Below are 25,162 nucleotides of genomic sequence, written 5' to 3' on the forward strand. Positions count from 1 at the left end.
ATATGGCAGCGCTGAGTAGCAGTGTGTGGAAACGAAAGACAGGGACGGACGTAAAGCAATCAGTACGAATAAGAAAGTATGCAGAGCCTCTGGTAGCTCAGTTGGTAGAGCGGTGGACTGTAGTGGAGGATTCACAGTTATCCATAGGTCGCTGGTTCAAATCCGGCCCAGAGGACTGTTTTTCTAATCTCAGGAGCAAAGAGGCTCCAGAGCATGCCCACTCGGTCAGAACCTCCCTATGTTTTAAACCTATTTTAAAGGAAATTCATTTGCTCAGCTTCTAGTAGCTAGTTGATAATCATGGGATTCTTAGCCTTCGTAGGATAATGATATTTCTTCGAATTATAGTAAAATTGCTTGCTCTTACAGGCATTACTCGTTTAATGTGCTATATAGGTCACATAGTCGCACCAATATTCAGCCGTTTCATAGACATCTCGTTTTTAATACAAACGTAGAAACTACACCCCTGAGCCTATCGCTGCTACTTCATCGGCGAGAAACGCTTATTACAGAAAATTTAGACTAAACGAAGGTTCCACCGAGATTCGAACTCGGATCGCTGGATTCAGAGTCCAGAGTGCTAACCGTTACACCATGGAACCAGACAGGAGAATGGGACTCGTAAATACACTTAGCAGTGTTCTGACGTACTTCACACACTTCCTACTTGCATTTTTTAACCTAATTGACACGATCGAGCATTATAAAACTTAATCTGGGCAATGTTTGCACTTGCAGCCGATGACTGCATTTCCTGTGCGTCTATATGGCAGCGCTGAGTAGCAGTGTGTGGAAACGAAAGACAGGGACGGACGTAAAGCAATCAGTACGAATAAGAAAGTATGCAGAGCCTCTGGTAGCTCAGTTGGTAGAGCGGTGGACTGTAGTGGAGGATTCACAGTTATCCATAGGTCGCTGGTTCAAATCCGGCCCAGAGGACTGTTTTTCTAATCTCAGGAGCAAAGAGGCTCCAGAGCATGTGCACTCGGTCAGAACCTCCCTATGTTTTAAACCTATTTTAAAGGAAATTCATTTGCTCAGCTTCTAGTAGCTAGTTGATAATCATGGGATTCTTAGCCTTCGTAGGATAATGATATTTCTTCGAATTATAGTAAAATTGCTTGCTCTTACAGGCATTACTCGTTTAATGTGCTATATAGGTCACATAGTCGCACCAATATTCAGCCGTTTCATAGACATCTCGTTTTTAATACAAACGTAGAAACTACACCCCTGAGCCTATCGCTGCTACTTCATCGGCGAGAAACGCTTATTACAGAAAATTTAGACTAAACGAAGGTTCCACCGAGATTCGAACTCGGATCGCTGGATTCAGAGTCCAGAGTGCTAACCGTTACACCATGGAACCAGACAGGAGAATGGGACTCGTAAATACACTTAGCAGTGTTCTGACGTACTTCACACACTTCCTACTTGCATTTTTTAACCTAATTGACACGATCGAGCATTATAAAACTTAATCTGGGCAATGTTTGCACTTGCAGCCGATGACTGCATTTCCTGTGCGTCTATATGGCAGCGCTGAGTAGCAGTGTGTGGAAACGAAAGACAGGGACGGACGTAAAGCAATCAGTACGAATAAGAAAGTATGCAGAGCCTCTGGTAGCTCAGTTGGTAGAGCGGTGGACTGTAGTGGAGGATTCACAGTTATCCATAGGTCGCTGGTTCAAATCCGGCCCAGAGGACTGTTTTTCTAATCTCAGGAGCAAAGAGGCTCCAGAGCATGCCCACTCGGTCAGAACCTCCCTATGTTTTAAACCTATTTTAAAGGAAATTCATTTGCTCAGCTTCTAGTAGCTAGTTGATAATCATGGGATTCTTAGCCTTCGTAGGATAATGATATTTCTTCGAATTATAGTAAAATTGCTTGCTCTTACAGGCATTACTCGTTTAATGTGCTATATAGGTCACATAGTCGCACCAATATTCAGCCGTTTCATAGACATCTCGTTTTTAATACAAACGTAGAAACTACACCCCTGAGCCTATCGCTGCTACTTCATCGGCGAGAAACGCTTATTACAGAAAATTTAGACTAAACGAAGGTTCCACCGAGATTCGAACTCGGATCGCTGGATTCAGAGTCCAGAGTGCTAACCGTTACACCATGGAACCAAACAGGAGAATGGGACTCGTAAATACACTTAGCAGTGTTCTGACGTACTTCAGACACTTCCTACTTGCATTTTTTAACCTAATTGACACGATCGAGCATTATAAAACTTAATCTGGGCAATGTTTGCACTTGCAGCCGATGACTGCATTTCCTGTGCGTCTATATGGCAGCGCTGAGTAGCAGTGTGTGGAAACGAAAGACAGGGACGGACGTAAAGCAATCAGTACGAATAAGAAAGTATGCAGAGCCTCTGGTAGCTCAGTTGGACAGTTCCGCTTGCGACGCCGTGCAGGTCGTACGTGTTGTGCCTTCGCTCCGCAATAGCGTGTGCAAGCCGTGACTACTTTCTTTGTTTACGTTGTTTGCTAGATTTGCTGTATTGTGCTTCCGTCAGTTCACTTTTAGTGTTTTGTGACGTTTTGTGTTAGCGGTCTCGACCGTTTAATAAGTGGATATGTCGTCCAGGTTGTTCCCAAGGAAATGTACTCTGTGTTTCGAATTTGACAAGTCTACACGTCATGTTCAACCGAGTTCCATGGAAGTTCACGATTTCATAGTGGATGTCATTGGTATTACGTCCGACCAGGTTCATACTGCCTATTACGACACAGATCTCTACTGTTTCTTCGTCAAGTTGTTAAACCCTGTGTTACTGGAGAGGATTCTGTTAAAACATGGTAGCAGAGCTGAGTTCCGTCATCGCGACGCCTCGGTGAGTACTGTTCTCATATCCAATGCTGATGTAGAATACAAAAATGTCCGTGTGTACAACCTGCCGCCGGAAGTTGAAAACTGTTATTTACGTGAGATTTTGACGAAATATGGGGAGGTCAAGCAAATCCGTAACGAACGTTGGTCTAGTCAACATCGGTTACAGTGTTTTAGTGGCGTCCGGTCAGTCGAAATGCACGTCAAGCAAGATATCCCCTCCCATCTTATTGTTTGTGGGTATAAAGTTCATGTCACGTACAGTGGGCAACCAGGCACATGCTTTATTTGTAATGAAACTGGTCACTTGCGTACGAACTGCCCTAAACGTGTATTTGTTCTCAAAAGTACTTTGGAACAGCGTAAAAAGTTGACATTGGCTGATCTTGTTAGGGAGGCACCAATCACGGACATCGACCGCCCTCGTGATAGTGCAATATTGCCCCCGGAGCCTGGTTTGCCTGTTGCCGACTTTCCACCCTTTCCTTCAAAACCGGTTACAGATACGCCTGCCTCCAAATCTGACGTGCAGCTGCTGAGCCACAAACGGCGAAGAACGTGTGATGATGATAGTCCGGACGAGGCTCTCCAGGAATTAGAACTCGACGTCCCAAAAGAGATGCCGGTTACGGTTACTGACTCAAGTTTTTCTGAACCGTCGCACGCAGCTGTCGACGCTGCGGCTATTGACGTCATTCCGAGTGACGTACAGGCAGCTTTGGCACCACAACAGCCGAGCCCGCCGCCTGAAGTCGCGACGTCACCACAGGCCGAATCACAACAAGCGCGTGCTTCCGATAAGCATAACGAGGCAGGCAGTACTTGTGTACAAACTGAAGGAAGTCAAAGTCCGTCTACAAACAAACACGAAGTTCGTGCTAGTGACAACAAACAAACTTGTCCACCTTCTGAGTCAGTTCTTTCCGCAGATCAGATGGTTGAGGCGTCACAGCCCGTTATGGATTGCGAAGTCACTCAGGACCCTCCCACACCTCCGTCTGCCGATGTGTTCCCTAGCAGAGCACGTAGTAGGACCAAAGTTCAACCGAACGTCAACGCAGTACGGAAGAAAAACAAACCCAACGACACACAAGTGACTGTTCGTGATCCTCCCGACAATGCAGACCATTCCGAAGTCTCTATGCCCTTTTAATGCGACCAGTGTTGTTTAGTGGCCCTTTACGTACCTCACTGTAATAATGGCACAAGCGTACAAATTCGTCTCCCTGAACATAAATAAGATTCGATCTGATCTCAAAATTGCGGCCCTACAGCAGTTTCTATACGAATCTGACGCTGATATTGTGTTGTTGCAGGAAGTTACTGTTTTAAATCTCTTCATCTCTGGTTTTAAAACCATATCAAACGTTGCTCCTGAGGAAAGTACAGGTACCGCACTTTTATTACGGGAAGGCATTCCAGTTGGGGAGATCGAGTTTCTAGATTCCGGTCGAGGAGTGAGCTGTAAAATTTTTGATGTAACCCTTGTTAATTTATATGCCCCATCAGGCAACAGCAACAAATTCGAACGGTCACGTTTTTATAAGGAGGAAGTTACGTATCTGTTGAGGAGCAGTCCTCAAAACCTGATAATAGGAGGTGACTTCAACTGTGTTCTACGTAAAAACGATCAGTCCCCTAATTTTAACTACTGTAAAGAACTGCACGAGCTCGTTAAGAATATTAAGTTGAAAGATGCTTGGGAACTGAAGTATCCTACTTTAGTTAAATTCACTTTTTTCACCGTTACTTCATGCAGCCGTCTGGATAGAATTTATCTATCGGACTGTATCAGTGACAGACTCCTAGCGGTTGACGTAATCCCGGCTAGTTTTACCGACCATTGCGCTTTTACGGCAACGGTTCACTTAAATCGACAGCCTACCAAATTATTTCGTTCCCCGTGGATGTTAAACATATCGCATCTGGCGGACGCTGAGTTATTTGACGTTATCAGGCATGTGTGGGAAACTTGTTTGCGTTCCATCACTTTTTATCCGACTAAAGCGATGTGGTGGACCGCTGTTGCGAAACCAAAGCTTCGAAAAAGTCTCATTTATTATAGTGCTCAGAAAGCACGCGCCTTCAAGAGGACCTTTGAGTTTTACTACACTGTGCTGCGACAACTGTATGATTCATCCACTGCGACCAACACTAACTTTCCATCAATTCAACGTATCAAGGCTAAACTTGTCAGCTTGAAGCGTCAACAATTGGAAGGTCTGAAAGTTAAATCCAAACCTAAATCTGTTTTAGCCGACGAAATGACATCTATGTACCATTTATTTAAGCATTTCTCGCGCCGCCGCAGGGCTTTCATTGATGTTTTGGAAAGGGATAATGGGGAATTACTCTCTACTCAAGCGGCCATTATTAGTGAAATTCACCAACATTTCCAACGACTGTATTCCAGTGAAATTGTCAATGAACCTGCTGTCAGTGCAGTGGTCAATGTTTTTGATAGGGCGATTACTCCTGCTGACAATGTCGACTTTTTATCGGACTTCACTCCCGAGGAAGTTTTAGCCTTGATCTCCAAGTCGCCTTCCTTTAAATCGCCTGGTCCTGATGGTTTGCCCAAGGAATTTTATATCAAATTCTGGAATGTCCTTGGTGGTACTTTTACTGAAATTGTTAATGAAGTCATGAGTGGTGGTCCTCTTCCTGCCGAGTTCAAGGTGGGTAGAATTGTTTTAGTCCCGAAGAGAACTGGTCACAAGCGAGTTGATAATCTCCGTCCAATCACATTATTGAACTTTGATTATAAAACGATTGCCCGAGCGATTAATAGCAGAATGACCCCCATCCTTGGGAAAGTTATTCATTCACATCAGTCTTGCCTTCCAGGGAGATCCATTATGACTCCGGTTGCGGAGTACAGAGACGTTATTTCAGTAGCGGCCGTAACCAACATCAAATGTGCTTTCCTTTTTCTTGACTTTTGCAAAGCTTTTGACCGCGTTAGTCATCACTATTTAGAACGCATCCTGCAACGAATTGGACTCGAAGAACGAGCTGTGGCAGTCATTCGGCATATGATAACAGGCATTACTGCTAGGATCACCGTTAACGGTCAGCTGACACAAGCTGTTGGTATACGACGAGGTGTACCGCAAGGCAGTCCTTTGTCGATGTCGCTCTTTGTTTTGTCGCTCGAGCCATTTCTGAAGAGATTGTGTATCACATTAACTGGCCTTTCTGTCTTAGGGAGCAATCTTACTGTGAGGGCTTACGCCGATGATGTTGCTGTTATCCTACGTCATGAGTCTGAAGTGGCCCAATTGCGGGCTGAGATTGATAATTACAGCACTGCGTCTGGAGCGAAACTCAGTGAGGGTAAATGTAAGGTTCTAAGCTTACGGGGCTTCGAATCTCTTGCTATACCGTGGGCACAGATCGTCGAACAACATGTTGCTCTGGGAATCATCATCGATAGGTGTCCTTTACGTATGGCAGCTAAAAACTGGAAACTTACTGCAAATCGAATACAGGGAGCTATAGTGGAAAACACCTGGCGATCGACAAATATCCTCCAGAAGATCAGGATTTTGAATACATACATACTCTGTAAAGCTTATTATGTCGCTCAGGTGTTCCCTCTTCCCAAAATGCAAGCCCATAAGATCATGCGTTTGTCCAGCAGGTTTGTGTGGCTCGGTCATATTTTTAAGTTAACCTATACCACACTGTCTAAGTCAGTGCAAGCTGGGGGCCTGCAACTCAATGATATCCGTCGAAAGGCGACGGCACTCTATATAAAACGAACAACTGAGATAATTACCACGATGCCCCATACTATCACATCGAAGCTGTTTCGCATTGTTCGCCCAAAATGTATGAAACCGCCAATTGACATCGGGAAACTAAACTTTCAATTGCAACATGTCGGTGTTTATTACCTCGAAATGAGTTACTTAGGTGACAGTGTTTCCACAAGTCCTTGTCTCACGACAGTGTTCTTAATTGCTCAGTGGCAGAAGTACGAAGCTCCAAATACAATTGAAATGCACTACCCAAGAATCGTCTGGACGGCAGTGTGGACCAATATTACTCTCAAAATTCATTCTTCCGATGTGCTTTCCGCCTGGTATAAAGTTGTCCACAATCTTATTCCAACCAACGAAAAACTCAACCGCATTGGCTTAAGTGCTACTGACAACTGCCTCAAATGTGGATTAGTAGACACTCTGAGGCACAGGTTTACTTGCTGCGGGCATCAGTTCAACTGGCATTGGGTGCGGAAACGATTGGCGCTGCTCACACGTAGCACTGAAAGTCTTTATACGACTGATATCCTCCTGTGGCCTGATACACGGTTTTACCCCAAAACGAAAAACAATACTGTTATGTGGATGCTGGGACATTTTGTCAATTACGTCATGACCCAACACGGAGAAGACAATATTACTGCCTTTACTGCTTATATGGCAACGGCATATTGGCGAAGAAACCAGTTCCCACACATTAAGAGGGATTTTGGCAATATGTTAACAATCCTGTTTGAGAAACAGGGAATTGGGTGATTCTAAAGTATATCCGCGATTCCTGTCACCATTTCCATGGTGAAGTTCCCAGGTACAAGTCAACAGTGACTACTATTTTCGTTATCATTTCGCCTATGGCGCTTGAAGAACCTGAAGTTTTCTTTTCTTTCTTATTCCTCATTATTTGTTTTTTGAGGGAAGAGACATCCTTTTATTTTATTTATTTATTTAGTTATTTATTTTTTTTTCTCTCTTCTTGGTTTTGAGAAAGATTTCTAATTTTCGTTGGCACTTATATTCCAAAGAAGACGAAGCAATGAGCTCCTTGTAATCCCGAAGAAATTGAATTCCTTTTGTGTACTGTTGTACGATGCCAGTGAATCTGGAGACTTTGATTTCATTTGAATATAGCTGAAGAAGCTCGCCAAGGAAGGCATTCATGGTGAGCGCAAGGAGGGCTGTAAGGGGAGAAGGGAGGCCCTAAAAACACAAAAAATAAAAAAAAAAAAAAAAAAGTTGGTAGAGCGGTGGACTGTAGTGGAGGATTCACAGTTATCCATAGGTCGCTGGTTCAAATCCGGCCCAGAGGACTGTTTTTCTAATCTCAGGAGCAAAGAGGCTCCAGAGCATGCCCACTCGGTCAGAACCTCCCTATGTTTTAAACCTATTTTAAAGGAAATTCATTTGCTCAGCTTCTAGTAGCTAGTTGATAATCATGGGATTCTTAGCCTTCGTAGGATAATGATATTTCTTCGAATTATAGTAAAATTGCTTGCTCTTACAGGCATTACTCGTTTAATGTGCTATATAGGTCACATAGTCGCACCAATATTCAGCCGTTTCATAGACATCTCGTTTTTAATACAAACGTAGAAACTACACCCCTGAGCCTATCGCTGCTACTTCATCGGCGAGAAACGCTTATTACAGAAAATTTAGACTAAACGAAGGTTCCACCGAGATTCGAACTCGGATCGCTGGATTCAGAGTCCAGAGTGCTAACCGTTACACCATGGAACCAGACAGGAGAATGGGACTCGTAAATACACTTAGCAGTGTTCTGACGTACTTCAGACACTTCCTACTTGCATTTTTTAACCTAATTGACACGATCGAGCATTATAAAACTTAATCTGGGCAATGTTTGCACTTGCAGCCGATGACTGCATTTCCTGTGCGTCTATATGGCAGCGCTGAGTAGCAGTGTGTGGAAACGAAAGACAGGGACGGACGTAAAGCAATCAGTACGAATAAGAAAGTATGCAGAGCCTCTGGTAGCTCAGTTGGTAGAGCGGTGGACTGTAGTGGAGGATTCACAGTTATCCATAGGTCGCTGGTTCAAATCCGGCCCAGAGGACTGTTTTTCTAATCTCAGGAGCAAAGAGGCTCCAGAGCATGCCCACTCGGTCAGAACCTCCCTATGTTTTAAACCTATTTTAAAGGAAATTCATTTGCTCAGCTTCTAGTAGCTAGTTGATAATCATGGGATTCTTAGCCTTCGTAGGATAATGATACTTCTTCGAATTATAGTAAAATTGCTTGCTCTTACAGGCATTACTCGTTTAATGTGCTATATAGGTCACATAGTCGCACCAATATTCAGCCGTTTCATAGACATCTCGTTTTTAATACAAACGTAGAAACTACACCCCTGAGCCTATCGCTGCTACTTCATCGGCGAGAAACGCTTATTACAGAAAATTTAGACTAAACGAAGGTTCCACCGAGATTCGAACTCGGATCGCTGGATTCAGAGTCCAGAGTGCTAACCGTTACACCATGGAACCAGACAGGAGAATGGGACTCGTAAATACACTTAGCAGTGTTCTGACGTACTTCAGACACTTCCTACTTGCATTTTTTAACCTAATTGACACGATCGAGCATTATAAAACTTAATCTGGGCAATGTTTGCACTTGCAGCCGATGACTGCATTTCCTGTGCGTCTATATGGCAGCGCTGAGTAGCAGTGTGTGGAAACGAAAGACAGGGACGGACGTAAAGCAATCAGTACGAATAAGAAAGTATGCAGAGCCTCTGGTAGCTCAGTTGGTAGAGCGGTGGACTGTAGTGGAGGATTCACAGTTATCCATAGGTCGCTGGTTCAAATCCGGCCCAGAGGACTGTTTTTCTAATCTCAGGAGCAAAGAGGCTCCAGAGCATGCCCACTCGGTCAGAACCTCCCTATGTTTTAAACCTATTTTAAAGGAAATTCATTTGCTCAGCTTCTAGTAGCTAGTTGATAATCATGGGATTCTTAGCCTTCGTAGGATAATGATATTTCTTCGAATTATAGTAAAATTGCTTGCTCTTACAGGCATTACTCGTTTAATGTGCTATATAGGTCACATAATTTTTTTAAAAAAAAAAAAAAAAAAAACCAATATTCAGCCGTTTCATAGACATCTCGTTTTTAATACAAACGTAGAAACTACACCCCTGAGCCTATCGCTGCTACTTCATCGGCGAGAAACGCTTATTACAGAAAATTTAGACTAAACGAAGGTTCCACCGAGATTCGAACTCGGATCGCTGGATTCAGAGTCCAGAGTGCTAACCGTTACACCATGGAACCAGACAGGAGAATGGGACTCGTAAATACACTTAGCAGTGTTCTGACGTACTTCAGACACTTCCTACTTGCATTTTTTAACCTAATTGACACGATCGAGCATTATAAAACTTAATCTGGGCAATGTTTGCACTTGCAGCCGATGACTGCATTTCCTGTGCGTCTATATGGCAGCGCTGAGTAGCAGTGTGTGGAAACGAAAGACAGGGACGGACGTAAAGCAATCAGTACGAATAAGAAAGTATGCAGAGCCTCTGGTAGCTCAGTTGGACATTCCCTCGCGGGCAGCCGTGCGGTGCGGACGTACGGAGCGGCTGGTCGTGTTTACTTCGTCGCTGCCGGCGGCGGTCGCTGTGCTTGGTGAGTGCGCGCTTACAGCGATAACACTACCCTCGGTAATGAATACACGAATGCAATCATGACTCAACCAGAACGGAAAGACACTCTTAAGTTGACATTCGACCCGAAATTTGCCAGACCAAAATCCTTTGAGGTAGAACTATTTGTGCGAGATGTCATGAAATTAACGATTGACGATTTAATTGGCATTCACTTATCGATCGTTAGTAGTACCGTTTACTTGAAATTGGTGACGCCTGAACGATGTGAACAAATTGTTGCGTCTTGTGGTGGATCTCTTAGGTTCAAACATTCAGACGGAAACGTTGGCGAGGTGCGACTAACGCAAGCCGGCTTGGGATTGCGAACTATCAGAATATTTGAACTGCCCTTCGAAGTAACTGCCGAGCAGATTAACGCCAAACTACGGGAATATGGTTCGGTAATAAGCAACGTTGCTGAGAAATGGTCAGGTCAACATATATTCCCAGTATTAAACGGTGTGCGGCAAGTGAAACTCGAATTGCTGAAGCATATTCCATCTTACATCATTATCAGTGGGTACAGGGCCATAGTAATTTATGACGGGCAACCACGGACGTGCTCGGGATGTGGCTCTACAGCACACGTCCGCGCTCAGTGTCTTCAGAGGCGCGTAGCGCAGATCCCGACTGGCGAGCGTGAGCAGCCTGGCCCCAGTTCTACGTTGCCGATCACTTACGTAGCCGCCGCCCGTGTAAATACCGCTCCAGAACTCAGCGTCGATTTCACCCTAGATGCGTACACTGATCACAACGAGGAGCACATACCAATGGAGACGAGTAATGTTTCGGAAACCCTCGGAGCTTCCTTACAGGAAGTTAAGGAGGGAAGTAAGGAGACGCAGGGTGGCAGCCAGGTCTGCAACGTCTTCGAACAGCCGCAAGCGGCGGAAGTTTTTCCCATGGCCGAAAACTGTGCCACTCAGGAGAACACTGCTCAAAACTCCAAGTGCCCTTCCCCGAAAAAGCAGAAGAAGCGAAGAATCGCGCAACAGGGTGCTGACACAAAAGCGCAACCACTGCGCGAGAAAGCCAATCAGGTGCGTCAGAAGATGACCGACGTGACGTCTCAGGTTTCCACTGCAACTCCCCAGACATCCAAAAAGTCCCGCACAGACGACTCAGAGGCTGACTCCGACAACAGACCCTCCCCATCACAGACGAAGTTGATGTCAGTCGATACAGAAGGTACAGGTGGCCACCTGCCAGATAGCAGTGCAGATCCGCGTGAAGCTCACCACCCGCGTAACTGGGCGGACGACGTCGAAGAATGCTCTCACGACAACGGTATGACCGAAGTACAGGGACAAGACCGAGAAACAGTGTCAGAAGTGCGGGAAACGGAATCGCAAGGGCAACGGAAGACTGAATCTGCTCTTCAGACGGTCGATGCCGACCCCGACTTCTTTTAATTGATGCCCCTCCGTCATCCCTAAGGGAGCGGTTCAACGCTACGCATACCTCTGCCCTCATGCCACCCTTACAGGCATACCGTGTTGCCACGGTCAACATCAACAAGATCAGCAGTACGTCAAACCTGAGGAATCTTACGGATTTCTTATATGCAGCTGATGTCGACATTGCGCTGTTGCAAGAGGTCGCCGACATTGATCTGGATCGTATCACAGGTTACAATGCGTTAATCAACCCGGGACGTGGCAGTGAACTCGGAACTGCACTTTTGACCAAAGAAGGCATCGCCGTAGCCAATGTCGACAGACTGCCGAACAGCAGAGGTATTGCGGGGACAATCCACAACACCCGATTCATAAATATTTATGCCCCTTCTGGAACGGGAAAAAAACGCCAGAGATCGGAGTTTTTTAAGGAAGAGATAGTGCCGCTTTTTACAACCCGCACAGGCCAAGTCGTCTTTGCAGGTGATTTCAACTGTGTACTGAAACCCAAAGACCAAACGCCACATTTTAACACTTCCATAGAACTTCTGGACATTGTTCGAGAATTAAACCTACTCGACACGTGGGAACTTAAACACGGCGACATGCCCGGTTTTACCCACGTCACCAGCCATTCTGCCAGCCGCATTGACAGAATTTATGCAACTTCCAATTTACGAAACCATGTTTTGGAAGCGGAGCGATGGCCGCTTATATTCTCTGACCATGTAGCATATATCTGTACCATAAATATGGAAAAACAGGGTACATATAGAGCGAGAGGCCCGTGGAAACTGAATGTTTCCCATTTATCAGATCCAGGGTGCCACGCCGTCTTCCAACACACATGGGCAGATTGTGAAAGGAAATTTCCACTGTACAATTCGGCTTTCTCGTGGTGGTTAAAATGTGCAAAGCCAGCTCTAATAAAAGCGATGAAGTGTTACTCTCGCGAGAAATACGCCTGGCAGAGGACCACAATAGAATTCTATTTTCAGTGCCTACGAGAACTTTATACCGACGATAATACAGTAGTGGCCAATCACATGCAGATCAAAAGAATCAAGGCGACACTCCTAACACTGACGCGACGACAATCTGAAGGCTATCAAGTGCGAACACGCCTGCAAAATGCAGTGCGGGAGGAGACCACATCCATGTACCACGTTATACAAGAGCAAAAAAGACGAAACAGGAAAATACTGACTGAGCTAAAAACTGCAGACGGTCGCCTTTTCGACACACAAACTGCTATTCAAGAAGCAATTTATAAACATTTTACGGCGTTACTAGCTGAAAAACCAATAGATGTGGCAGCGCAGGCAGTCCTTACGGACAGGGCGTGGGGGAGACTTAGTCCGGAACAGGCGGAAGAACTCGCCTCAGACGTACTCGAGGATGAAGTGGCAGACGCCATTCTCAGAAGCCCAAGAAATAAATCGCCTGGTCCTGACGGATTACCTGCCGAGTTTTATCACACATTTAGGCGACAGTTAATTAGTAAGTTGACAATGGTCTGTAATGACATTATGAACATTCGAAATGACAGCTTGAAAGATTTTTGTCAAGGGATAGTGGTGCTAGTACCAAAAACTCCAGGAGGCAAAACTGTAGAGAATCTCCGGCCTTTAACATTGCTTAACACTGACTATAAAATTTTCGCACGTGTCATTATGCAACGATTAAATTCAGTCATTACCAGCGTTACCGGCGACTACCAAACGTGCGTTGGACCAAATAGAAATATTTTCCACACTTTAACTGCATATAGAGATCTCATAGCGATTGCCGAAGCCTGTGACATCCCAAGTGCCCTTGTGTCCCTTGACTTTGAAAAGGCCTTTGACAGGGTGAACCACTCCTATCTCCTACGCACCATGGACGCCATGCATTTTCCTCAGAAAATCACTGATACTGTTAAAACCCTCCTGATGAATGGTACGTCGCAAATCAATGTAAATGGACGCTTAAGCAGGCCGATCAGTATCGCCAGTTCAGTACGACAGGGCTGCCCAATGTCGATGGCATTGTTTGCCATAGCACTCGAGCCATTCTTGTACTCCCTGACGCAAGACCTTCCAGGGCTGCTCATTCATGGTCAGAAGATTATTTACCAGGCTTACGCAGATGATGTCAGTTTTGTAGTAACGAAGGACGAGGACTTAGAGAAAGCTTTCCACATTGTAGCAACGTATGAAGCTGCATCGGGGGCGAAACTCAACCGTCACAAGTCAGGCTTAATGCACATTGGACGCGGATTAGAACTCGGTGCTGCTGAAAGAATAAGAAGCTTGGAAACGATCACCTGCCTCGGGATTGAATACACACGCAATGTCCGCCGCACGGCTGCCTTGAACTATCGAAAACTGCTGGCAAAAATGCGCGCTGGCATACGGCAACATAGCCTGCGAGCTCTAAATGCCATTCAAAGAGTGGCTTTAGTTAACACCTACATAATTTCCAAAGTAAATTACGTTGCCCAAGTACTGCCATTACCAAAGACTATGGCACAACAAATGTTAGCGGCGCTTGGCCACTTTGTTACCAGGGGTCAGATATTTAAAGTAAAGTATGAAACCCTCACCCTACCAGTTTGGAAGGGAGGCCTCAATTTGACGGATGTCTACCTCAAAGCAAAAGCCTTGTATGTTAGTCAAACATACAAACAGTGGCACAGATCACCTAACACACTGACGGCTCACATTTTGAATGAAATAGTGCCTCCCAATCTGGACCCACCTGTAGATGTAAAACACATTCTGAACTCGCTCTGTCACTTCAGGCATTTCATACTAGAACTTAGCTACATACAACGAAGAATTCCAGAGGCAGACCGACACAAAGTCAAAGCGATTTACGCCACATTGACGGAAAGTACACCACGCAATATAGTGGAGGAGAAATGTCGAGGTTATAACTGGAAACAAGTCTGGGAGAACATTCACGACCCGCTTCTTTCATCTACAGTTCGCTCAACTTGGTACATGGCAGTCAATAGGAAATTTCCGACCAATTCGAGGTTACACAAGATTCACCTGGCTGAAACACCGAAATGTATCAGATGTCACTTAGTTGACACGGACGAGCATAGATTTACTTGCGACGCTGTACAGGACATATGGTCCCTCTGCACACGGAAACTCGCAAGCTTACTGCGAACGTCACCAAGAACGATAACACCGACACGCCTACTCAACCCTGACGAAGTTCCCTATCCCAATACAAAACGACGTGCCGTCAATTGGCTAAAGGGCCAGACTGTAGACTACATACTATCCGAGAAAGAGAAGAGTACAGAAGAATATTGGATACATTTAACGATGGAACACCAGACCCTACTACGAACGACGAAATATAGAGAAAACTATGCTTGTTTTTTATTACGAACGTTGACATAGAGTCACTATATTGCAAAAATATTTAATGTTTTTTTTTCATAGCATTTGCCATACTAATGGGGCGACACTTTTATTTCTTTTATATTCTTTATGTTAGAAAACCTAAAAGGTACCCTGGTAGGATGTCATGGAGACATTGGTGGCAGGGGCTTCGGAGTTACGAGCAGCTCAAACAGGAATAACACTTGAGAGATGGACGAAAAAAAACGAATGTTCGACAACGGAATACATCAGCAATAGCTATTCACCGAGAAGACAAACTTTGAAGCCACCAGTCTGCTGAAATTCCCCACGTACACCTACGGCGAGTCAGGGCTACCAGTCAAGAAGTATTTTCATTTCCGTCTCATGAGGAGACATTTAGTTCCATACAATTACAGCTACTGAAGCTAGCCGATGAAGGCAATTTTGGCGAGTGCAAGTGACGGGCTATAAGGGGAGGATGGAGGCCCGAAAAAAAAAAAAAAGTTGGTAGAGCGGTGGACTGTAGTGGAGGATTCACAGTTATCCATAGGTCGCTGGTTCAAATCCGGCCCAGAGGACTGTTTTTCTAATCTCAGGAGCAAAGAGGCTCCAGAGCATGCCCACTCGGTCAGAACCTCCCTATGTTTTAAACCTATTTTAAAGGAAATTCATTTGCTCAGCTTCTAGTAGCTAGTTGATAATCATGGGATTCTTAGCCTTCGTAGGATAATGATATTTCTTCGAATTATAGTAAAATTGCTTGCTCTTACAGGCATTACTCGTTTAATGTGCTATATAGGTCACATAGTCGCACCAATATTCGGCCGTTTCATAGACATCTCGTTTTTAATACAAACGTAGAAACTACACCCCTGAGCCTATCGCTGCTACTTCATCGGCGAGAAACGCTTATTACAGAAAATTTAGACTAAACGAAGGTTCCACCGAGATTCGAACTCGGATCGCTGGATTCAGAGTCCAGAGTGCTAACCGTTACACCATGGAACCAGACAGGAGAATGGGACTCGTAAATACACTTAGCAGTGTTCTGACGTACTTCACACACTTCCTACTTGCATTTTTTAACCTAATTGACACGATCGAGCATTATAAAACTTAATCTGGGCAATGTTTGCACTTGCAGCCGATGACTGCATTTCCTGTGCGTCTATATGGCAGCGCTGAGTAGCAGTGTGTGGAAACGAAAGACAGGGACGGACGTAAAGCAATCAGTACGAATAAGAAAGTATGCAGAGCCTCTGGTAGCTCAGTTGGTAGAGCGGTGGACTGTAGTGGAGGATTCAAAGTTATCCATAGGTCGCTGGTTCAAATCCGGCCCAGAGGACTGTTTTTCTAATCTCAGGAGCAAAGAGGCTCCAGAGCATGCCCACTCGGTCAGAACCTCCCTATGTTTTAAACCTATTTTAAAGGAAATTCATTTGCTCAGCTTCTAGTAGCTAGTTGAAAATCATGGGATTCTTAGCCTTCGTAGGATAATGATATTTCTTCGAATTATAGTAAAATTGCTTGCTCTTACAGGCATTACTCGTTTAATGTGCTATATAGGTCACATAGTCGCACCAATATTCAGCCGTTTCATAGACATCTCGTTTTTAATACAAACGTAGAAACTACACCCCTGAGCCTATCGCTGCTACTTCATCGGCGAGAAACGCTTATTACAGAAAATTTAGACTAAACGAAGGTTCCACCGAGATTCGAACTCGGATCGCTGGATTCAGAGTCCAGAGTGCTAACCGTTACACCATGGAACCAGACAGGAGAATGGGACTCGTAAATACACTTAGCAGTGTTCTGACGTACTTCAGACACTTCCTACTTGCATTTTTTAACCTAATTGACACGATCGAGCATTATAAAACTTAATCTGGGCAATGTTTGCACTTGCAGCCGATGACTGCATTTCCTGTGCGTCTATATGGCAGCGCTGAGTAGCAGTGTGTGGAAACGAAAGACAGGGACGGACGAAAAGCAATCAGTACGAATAAGAAAGTATGCAGAGCCTCTGGTAGCTCAGTTGGTCCACAGTCGGCCCTCGGCGGCCGTGGTGAGCGGACGTGTGGTGCTTACGTCGCCGCTGCTGCTGGCTGTTGTGGTGAGTGCCGCCTTTGCTGTACACAGTGACGTGTTATTGTTTGGACTATGTGTAGGATTCCAACATGAGTCACTTAACACGACGGGATACTTTGAAGTTTGTGTTTGATTCAAACTATGCCAGACCAAAATCGTTTGAATTAGAATCGTGGATTGAGGAAGCTTTGAAACGATCCTTTGATGACATTCTTGGAGTCCATTTATCGATAGTTAGCAGCACTGCCTATATAAAGTTTAAATCGGCCGAAATCTGTGAACAAATCATTGACTCTTGTAGTGGTCGTTTGAAGTTTAAGCATTGTGATGGGAATGTTGGAGAGGTTCTCGTGTCTCATGCAGGGTTTGGTGTCCGCACCGTTCGAATATTCGAACTACCGTTTGAAGTACCCGCGAAACACATCAACGCTGCTTTGGACAGCTATGATAAGGTCATTAGCAATGTTGCCGAAAAGTGGTTGTCTTTCAAAGTCCCTGTTTTGAACGGTGTTCGTCAGGTCAAGATAGAGTTGACGAGACACATCCCGTCATATCTCACTATTTGTGGATACAGGGCGATCGTTATGTACGACGGTCAACCTAGAACTTGTGCAGGTTGTGGTGCCACTGATCACGTTCGCGCTCAGTGTATGCAGCGACGAGTGACGCAATTACCACCTGGCGAAAGGACGGCAACTAACAGGATGTCGACACTGCCTCTCACGTATGTAGCGGCAGTCCGCTCGACCACGGCCGCGGCGGTGCAACCTGACGTGGTCACAGATCCCAGGGCTTCGGACACTGATCTAGATACGCCCATGGACACTTCCAGTCTGGCCGGCATCGCTGTTCCTACTACAGAAGTACCGGTGGCCAGTAGCATCCCGGCGGTTCCGTCTTTAGACAGCCACCAAGAGGTTGCTCACTCCCAGGAAGCTCACACTGGTCGCCACGTTAACAGCAATATGGATCCCATTTCAGTTCCGAATGCACTTCCTCCTGCACAGGACTCCACTTCTTCCTCGTCGGCTGCAGAACTTCAAAGAGTCGAAACTTCTCCCAAGAAACACAAGAAAAGGAGGATCGCCCACAAAGATGCCGCCCACACCGCACCACCTTTGCGCGAAAAAGGGGCGCAAATTGCCCGTTCCTTGCCTGACGTCTCTCTTGACCACCCCACTGAACAGCCGCTGCATGAGACCCCACAGGTCTCGGACGTCTCCGTGCCCCACCCCGATGGTGACGGCCAGGTCGCTGCGAACGAGGAACAGCACCCTCGTGAGGACCTCAGGGATACCCCCGAACATCAATCTCAACATGATCAGGGCTCAATTGGCGAGGTGGCCGCTGTTCATGTGGTCAATTGGGCAGATGACACTGACGATGTAATAATGGACCAGAGCCTGTCTGTGGTAGGGCCATCTCCAGGAAATTTACCCGCATTACCGGTCGGCGACTTAAGTACGACACGACCTGCCTCAAAACACCCGACGGGGGACGATGATTACCTATCTGATACCTACTAAAGGTTATAATTTGCTGTGCTTCTGCATATCTACTTTGCTTTTTTCTCTTTCGGCCAACATTTAGCAGTTCATGCAGTCCTACCAGGATTATAAGTTAGCTACAATTAACGTTAATAGAATTACTTCTGTACAGAAGCTCTCTAGCTTTCGTGATTATTTATACAGCTGCGATGCTGATATTGTGCTGTTGCAGGAGGTCGATGATAAATTTCAGCCTGACATTCCTGGCTACCAATTACTCAAAAACACCACCCCAGACAGTTCTTCAGGTACCGCTCTATTAACCAAAGTGGGCGTGGCCGTCTCCGACGTTGAACGACTCGAAAATGGCAGGGGTATAGCGTGCCTTATCAACGGCATTAGATTTGTTAATGTATATGCCCCTTCCGGGAATCAGAATAGAACGAGACGAGCTCAGTTCTTTGCCACTGACTTATTATATCTTTTGCGCCGCAGCCGGGAGGACGTGGTTATCGGAGGCGATTTTAATTGTGTTTTGAAGCCAAAGGACCAATGGCCGAACTTTAATGGATGTGCTACTCTCGGCGAAACAGTACGTCAATTAGAGCTGGAGGATACGTGGGAAATAACACACGGGGGACAACGGTGCTTCACGTACCATACTGCACAAATGGCCAGCCGCCTCGACAGGATCTACGTGGGGAAAAACCTGCGAGAGCGGGTATCTTCCTCGGAAACCTGGCCCCTGTATTTTTCCGACCATTTAGCTTACCATTGTATCATTCGTATGGCGCGCCAGCAAACTTTCCGTGGTCGGACAGGATGGAAACTTAACGTCAGTATTCTCAGGGAACAGGAGTTACGAGACCGTCTACAAGAAGCCTGGGAAATTTGTTTGCGTCGACGACCAACATTCCCATCGGTAACGCAGTGGTGGTGCCGTTGTGCAAAACCTAGGCTTATTCGTTGTTTGAAGGCGTATAGTTCTGACAGGAGCCGGATGCAGAAAGAGACTTTTGAATTTTATTTTCGCTGTCTCCGTGACTTGTATTCTGAAGCACATGTCACGCAGGAACAATTTCTTCAGATTAAACGGATCAAATCAAAGTTGACGCTCCTCAAACGCAGGCAAATGGAAGGCGTTAAAATCCGTTCGCGAGATAGCGCCGGCACTTCTGACGAACAACCATCCGCCTTCCACCTAGGGACAGAGAAACGCCGCGCACGACAAAAATTGATTACCCGCTTACGAACTGAAGACGGTACCTTTGTGACGACCCAGGCTGAAATTAAGGAGTCTCTAACGGCCTACTACGAGCGACTATACAGAGCACAAACAGCCGATGATGCGGCAATCGCGGCGATGCATGCATATCTTCCGACAACGCTCGATGAGGACGACAGGCAATTGTTGATCAGTGATGTCACCGCGGTGGAGATTCGGGAGGCACTGAGCAGGGCTCAGGCCAACAAATCGCCCGGCATTGATGGTCTGCCGATTGAATTTTATAAGCAGTTCTGGGACCTCCTCGAACATTGTTTTGTTTGCATCTGCAATGAACTGCGCGCCGGCCAACAGTTACCAGATGGTTTCAATGACAGCCTGATCGTTTTGGTCCCAAAAGAATACCCCCATCAGGATATTGCCAAATTCCGCCCTATCTCCCTGTTGAACTCTGACTACAAGATTGTGGCCCGCGTCATAGCAGGTAGACTTAAACATGTCCTTGCCAAAATTATACATCACAGCCAGGCAGCAGCGGTCCCGGGCCGCACGATCTTTAAATGTCTTGCCGATTACAGGGAGCTCGTTTCGTTTACTGCAATCACACGCCCGGAAGCAGCAATCTTGGCTTTAGATCAATGTCAGGCCTTTGATCGGATCCTGCATCGCTACCTCTTCCACACCATGAACCACTTAGGATTTGGTGACGGCTTTACTGCAATGGTCAGCAACATGTACACCTCGGCCACTTCTCAGATCATCGTCAATGGTCAATTCACCCGGCGGATTCCGATTCAGCGGTCAATCAGACAGGGCTGTCCCATGTCCATGTGTCTCTTCGTGATCGCAATTGAGCCACTTGTAAGGATGCTGAATTGTAACCTTCCAGGTTTAAACCTGTATTCCAGCACCCTCAAATGCATTGCGTACGCCGACGATGTGGGTGTCATTGTGCGTTCGGAACAAGACCTCACGGCCGTTAGGAATAGTATCACCGATTACGAGCGAGCCTCCGGTTCTCAGCTAAACTATGGAAAGACTTGCCTCCTGCCTATAGGCAGTGGATTTCGCACAGACGCCCCTTTGCCGTACAGAAGATGTGCGACTCTCAAACTTCTTGGTATCAAGATGAGCAGTTGCCCCCTACGAACAACGGTAGACAATTGGAAACATCTTTTGGCTATGTCTCGGGGCTGCTTACAGTATCATAAAGGCAGAGAACAGGACTTATTGCAGAGAGTTCATTTCGTTAATACCATGATTCTCTCGAAAATTTGGTATGTCGGGCAAATACTTCCTGTGGTCGACAGTGTTGCGAGGAAAATTATGTCGGCAGTAGGTTGGTACATCTGGAGGGGTGACATCTTCAAGGTGGGCATCAATGTCATCACTCTCCCACCAGACAAAGGCGGCCTCGGCCTGACGGATGTTCAAACCAAATGTAAGGCACTCTTGATCCGGCGTACACTGCAGCTCTGCCACGAATATCCTGACAGTGCGCTGAGTATGGCCATACGCACATTTCAGCCTCAGACTATGCACATCCCCATCAACCTTCGGGAAACGCATTTCAAAGCAAACCACATTAGGATGTTTCTTTTGGAAAGTAGTTATCTCCAAATGAAATCGAGAGTCCCGCTACGTGACCTTACCACTGCCAACCTCTACCGGCTACTGAACGACACAGGCAGGGTCAACCGCATGGAACTGAAGTATCCCTCTAAAGACTGGGCTCTAATCTGGAAGACTATACATAACAAAGTGCTAGATACCGGTATTCGATCACTGTGGTATAAAGTTGTTAATGAAACTCTACCCACAGCCGAAAAACTTCATAAAATACATTTGTCAGCTACTGACAAATGTAGGGAGTGCGGCCTTGTCGACACTTTGCAACACAGATGTGTTTGTGGTGCGAACAGTCTTATTTGGGAATGGTGTAGAATGACCATGGCTTTGATCTGCCGCACGGCACGACGGCACATCTCTCTTACGTCCGTGCTCCAACCCGACGACGCGTACTACCCCACAACCAAGGCAAACACCTGGACGTGGTTGGCTGGACACACCCTATGTTACTTGCTTGGCGCCCAGGAGGGGCGTTCATACCTGGACTACAGATTATACCTCGCCACACAGGCACAACTGCTAATGCAGGATGTCAAACATAGGCAAAAGTTTGCAAATTATATCTTAGCGCTCCAAATCACGACCCTGTAAACGAATTCAGTAAGGTTTCTTCCACGGCCACGTATATATCCACCTTCTCAAATATAAATGAAAATCTCAATAAATAAATTACAAATAAAAAAAAAACAAATATGTCCAACGACAACAATGAAACAACGAAAAAGAAGAAAAGGAACAAAGTCGACACTCATGGTGTCTGCAGTAGTCACTGATTGGGAATGTTCATGCTTGGTGTTTTAAATGTCTGTTTAACCTAGCCCTTCGTCTCCGTTAATTCAGCAGGAATTTGATTTACATTCTCCCAACATGGATGGTGAAGCTGACCATTCGTTTGGACGTGGTGTCCACTGGGTTTTTCGTTTATGTTTTATGTTTGCAAACTTACATGGAAGATGTATCCGTTTCACTCAACTGCGAACATTACTTGCTTCTTTATTTCTTTGACGTCGACGAGGGAAGATGAAACAGGATTTATTTCTTCATTTTTTTTTCTTTCCTTCTTCTTCAACTCATTCCGCGGCAACATGGATTTCATCATTTCTCTTTTCCACATTCGTATGCAGAGCGCAGTTTTTGGCGCCTGAGTCGTTCGGAGCTAAGAGAAGGCGACTTGGGAAACCACACAGCAAAAATGGAATATATCAGACTAGTCCAAGCCATCGCTTGGGGAAGCCAAAGGCATAACAAACTTTCGAGAAGACGAGCTTTGAATGACGTCGGCACCCTGCAACTCCGCATGCAGTAAAATCAAATAAACAATATTAACAGAAACAAAAAAAAAAAAAAAACAAAAAAAAAACAACAAAAATAAAACAAAAACAACAATAAAAAAGAAAAAACATAATAAAAAAAAATTTTTTTCAATATCACTTCAAACACCAAGGAATCAAAATATAACAACTATACATTTCAGAATATCCACAGTGAAATAGCATCACAAGAGTATAGCATCGAAGCTAGCCGAAGAAGGCAAAAAAGGTGAGCGAATGGATGGGCTGTATGGGGAGATGGGAGGCCCAAAAAAAATAAAAAAAAAAAAAAAAAAAAAAAAAAAAAAAGTTGGTAGAGCGGTGGACTGTAGTGGAGGATTCACAGTTATCCATAGGTCGCTGGTTCAAATCCGGCCCAGAGGACTGTTTTTCTAATCTCAGGAGCAAAGAGGCTCCAGAGCATGCCCACTCGGTCAGAACCTCCCTATGTTTTAAACCTATTTTAAAGGAAATTCATTTGCTCAGCTTGTAATAGCTAGTTGATTATCATGGGATTCTTAGCCTTCGTAGGATAATGATATTTCTTCGAATTATCGTAAAATTGCTAGCTCTTACAGGCATTACTCGTTTAATGTGCTATATAGGTCACATAGTCGCACCAATATTAAGCCGTTTCATAGACGTCTCGTTTTTCACACAAACGTAGAAACTAAATCCCTGAGCCTATCGCTGATACTTCCTCGGCGAGAAACGCTTATTACAGAAAATTTAGACTAAACGAAGGTTCCACCGAGATTCGAACTCGGATCGCTGGATTCAGAGTCCAGAATGCTAACCGTTACACCATGGAACCAGACACGAGCAATGGACGCGTAAATACATTTAGCAGTATTCTGACGTACTTCAGACACTTCCTACTTGCATTTTTTAACCTAATGGACACGATCGAGCATTATAAAACTTAATCTGGGCAATGTTTGCAGTTGCAGCCGATGACTGCATTTCCTCTGCGTCTATATGGGCGCGCTGAGTAGCAGTGTGTGGAAACGAAAGACAGGGACGGACGTAAAGCAATCAGTACGAACAAGAAAGTATGCAGAGCCTCTGGTAGCTCAGTTGGTAGAGCGGTGGACTGTAGTGGAGGATTCACAGTTATCCATAGGTCGCTGGTTCAAATCCGGCCCAGAGGACTGTTTTTCTAATCTCAGGAGCAAAGAGGCTCCAGAGCATGCCCACTCGGTCAGAACCTCCCTATGTTTTAAACCTATTTTAAAGGAAATTCATTTGCTCAGCTTGTAATAGCTAGTTGATTATCATGGGATTCTTAGCCTTCGTAGGATAATGATATTTCTTCGAATTATAGTAAAATTGCTTGCTCTTACAGGCATTACTCGTTTAATGTGCTATATAGGTCACATAGTCGCACCAATATTCAGCCGTTTCATAGACGTCTCGTTTTTCACACAAACGTAGAAACTAAATCCCTGAGCCTATCGCTGATACTTCCTCGGCGAGAAACGCTTATTACAGAAAATTTAGACTAAACGAAGGTTCCACCGAAATTCGAACTCGGATCGCTGGATTCAGAGTCCAGAGTGCTAACCGTTACACCATGGAACCAGACACGAGCAAGGGACGCGTAAATACATTTAGCAGTATTCTGACGTACTTCAGACACTTCCTACTTGCATTTTTTAACCTAATGGACACGATCGAGCATTATAAAACTTAATCTGGGCAATGTTTGCAGTTGCAGCCGATGACTGCATTTCCTCTGCGTCTATATGGGCGCGCTGAGTAGCAGTGTGTGGAAACGAAAGACAGGGACGGACGTAAAGCAATCAGTACGAACAAGAAAGTATGCAGAGCCTCTGGTAGCTCAGTTGGTAGAGCGGTGGACTGTAGTGGAGGATTCACAGTTATCCATAGGTCGCTGGTTCAAATCCGGCCCAGAGGACTGTTTTTCTAATCTCAGGAGCAAAGAGGCTCCAGAGCATGCCCACTCGGTCAGAACCTCCCTATGTTTTAAACCTATTTTAAAGGAAATTCATTTGCTCAGCTTGTAATAGCTAGTTGATTATCATGGGATTCTTAGCCTTCGTAGGATAATGATATTTCTTCGAATTATCGTAAAATTGCTTGCTCTTACAGGCATTACTCGTTTAATGTGCTATATAGGTCACATAGTCGCACCAATATTCAGCCGTTTCATAGACGTCTCGTTTTTCACACAAACGTAGAAACTAAATCCCTGAGCCTATCGCTGATACTTCCTCGGCGAGAAACGCTTATTACAGAAAATTTAGACTAAACGAAGGTTCCACCGAGATTCGAACTCGGATCGCTGGATTCAGAGTCCAGAGTGCTAACCGTTACACCATGGAACCAGACACGAGCAAGGGACGCGTAAATACA

The 25,162-nt window shown here is 45.3% G+C and overlaps 19 non-coding genes across 19 annotated transcripts; 8 read left to right on the forward strand and 11 right to left on the reverse strand.

Annotated features, from left to right (window-relative positions):
* The first annotated feature begins 86 nt into the window (after positions 1-86).
* Trnay-gua (transfer RNA tyrosine (anticodon GUA)) lies at positions 87-175 on the forward strand. Its single transcript is given in 2 exon segments — positions 87-123; positions 140-175. It is a non-coding gene; the product is annotated as a tRNA-Tyr (tRNA).
* Positions 176-533: 358 nt separating this feature from the next.
* On the reverse strand, positions 534-605 carry Trnaq-cug (transfer RNA glutamine (anticodon CUG)). Its single transcript has one exon. It is a non-coding gene; the product is annotated as a tRNA-Gln (tRNA).
* Positions 606-853: 248 nt separating this feature from the next.
* Positions 854-942, forward strand: Trnay-gua (transfer RNA tyrosine (anticodon GUA)). The gene is given in 2 exon segments: positions 854-890; positions 907-942. It is a non-coding gene; the product is annotated as a tRNA-Tyr (tRNA).
* Positions 943-1,300: 358 nt separating this feature from the next.
* Trnaq-cug (transfer RNA glutamine (anticodon CUG)) lies at positions 1,301-1,372 on the reverse strand. The gene has a single exon. It is a non-coding gene; the product is annotated as a tRNA-Gln (tRNA).
* Positions 1,373-1,620: 248 nt separating this feature from the next.
* Positions 1,621-1,709, forward strand: Trnay-gua (transfer RNA tyrosine (anticodon GUA)). The gene is given in 2 exon segments: positions 1,621-1,657; positions 1,674-1,709. It is a non-coding gene; the product is annotated as a tRNA-Tyr (tRNA).
* A 358-nt stretch (positions 1,710-2,067) lies between these two features.
* On the reverse strand, positions 2,068-2,139 carry Trnaq-cug (transfer RNA glutamine (anticodon CUG)). Its single transcript has one exon. It is a non-coding gene; the product is annotated as a tRNA-Gln (tRNA).
* A 6,141-nt stretch (positions 2,140-8,280) lies between these two features.
* Positions 8,281-8,352, reverse strand: Trnaq-cug (transfer RNA glutamine (anticodon CUG)). The gene has a single exon. It is a non-coding gene; the product is annotated as a tRNA-Gln (tRNA).
* A 248-nt stretch (positions 8,353-8,600) lies between these two features.
* Trnay-gua (transfer RNA tyrosine (anticodon GUA)) lies at positions 8,601-8,689 on the forward strand. Its single transcript is given in 2 exon segments — positions 8,601-8,637; positions 8,654-8,689. It is a non-coding gene; the product is annotated as a tRNA-Tyr (tRNA).
* A 358-nt stretch (positions 8,690-9,047) lies between these two features.
* Trnaq-cug (transfer RNA glutamine (anticodon CUG)) lies at positions 9,048-9,119 on the reverse strand. Its single transcript has one exon. It is a non-coding gene; the product is annotated as a tRNA-Gln (tRNA).
* Positions 9,120-9,367: 248 nt separating this feature from the next.
* Trnay-gua (transfer RNA tyrosine (anticodon GUA)) lies at positions 9,368-9,456 on the forward strand. The gene is given in 2 exon segments: positions 9,368-9,404; positions 9,421-9,456. It is a non-coding gene; the product is annotated as a tRNA-Tyr (tRNA).
* A 380-nt stretch (positions 9,457-9,836) lies between these two features.
* Positions 9,837-9,908, reverse strand: Trnaq-cug (transfer RNA glutamine (anticodon CUG)). Its single transcript has one exon. It is a non-coding gene; the product is annotated as a tRNA-Gln (tRNA).
* Positions 9,909-15,980: 6,072 nt separating this feature from the next.
* On the reverse strand, positions 15,981-16,052 carry Trnaq-cug (transfer RNA glutamine (anticodon CUG)). The gene has a single exon. It is a non-coding gene; the product is annotated as a tRNA-Gln (tRNA).
* A 248-nt stretch (positions 16,053-16,300) lies between these two features.
* On the forward strand, positions 16,301-16,389 carry Trnay-gua (transfer RNA tyrosine (anticodon GUA)). Its single transcript is given in 2 exon segments — positions 16,301-16,337; positions 16,354-16,389. It is a non-coding gene; the product is annotated as a tRNA-Tyr (tRNA).
* A 358-nt stretch (positions 16,390-16,747) lies between these two features.
* Trnaq-cug (transfer RNA glutamine (anticodon CUG)) lies at positions 16,748-16,819 on the reverse strand. Its single transcript has one exon. It is a non-coding gene; the product is annotated as a tRNA-Gln (tRNA).
* A 6,709-nt stretch (positions 16,820-23,528) lies between these two features.
* Positions 23,529-23,600, reverse strand: Trnaq-cug (transfer RNA glutamine (anticodon CUG)). The gene has a single exon. It is a non-coding gene; the product is annotated as a tRNA-Gln (tRNA).
* A 248-nt stretch (positions 23,601-23,848) lies between these two features.
* On the forward strand, positions 23,849-23,937 carry Trnay-gua (transfer RNA tyrosine (anticodon GUA)). Its single transcript is given in 2 exon segments — positions 23,849-23,885; positions 23,902-23,937. It is a non-coding gene; the product is annotated as a tRNA-Tyr (tRNA).
* Positions 23,938-24,295: 358 nt separating this feature from the next.
* Positions 24,296-24,367, reverse strand: Trnaq-cug (transfer RNA glutamine (anticodon CUG)). Its single transcript has one exon. It is a non-coding gene; the product is annotated as a tRNA-Gln (tRNA).
* Positions 24,368-24,615: 248 nt separating this feature from the next.
* Positions 24,616-24,704, forward strand: Trnay-gua (transfer RNA tyrosine (anticodon GUA)). Its single transcript is given in 2 exon segments — positions 24,616-24,652; positions 24,669-24,704. It is a non-coding gene; the product is annotated as a tRNA-Tyr (tRNA).
* Positions 24,705-25,062: 358 nt separating this feature from the next.
* Trnaq-cug (transfer RNA glutamine (anticodon CUG)) lies at positions 25,063-25,134 on the reverse strand. Its single transcript has one exon. It is a non-coding gene; the product is annotated as a tRNA-Gln (tRNA).
* Between the last annotated feature and the right edge of the window lie 28 nt (positions 25,135-25,162).

The sequence above is a fragment of the Schistocerca serialis genome, chromosome 2 (assembly GCF_023864345.2).
Source record: "Schistocerca serialis cubense isolate TAMUIC-IGC-003099 chromosome 2, iqSchSeri2.2, whole genome shotgun sequence".
NCBI classification, from domain to species: Eukaryota; Metazoa; Arthropoda; class Insecta; order Orthoptera; family Acrididae; genus Schistocerca; species Schistocerca serialis.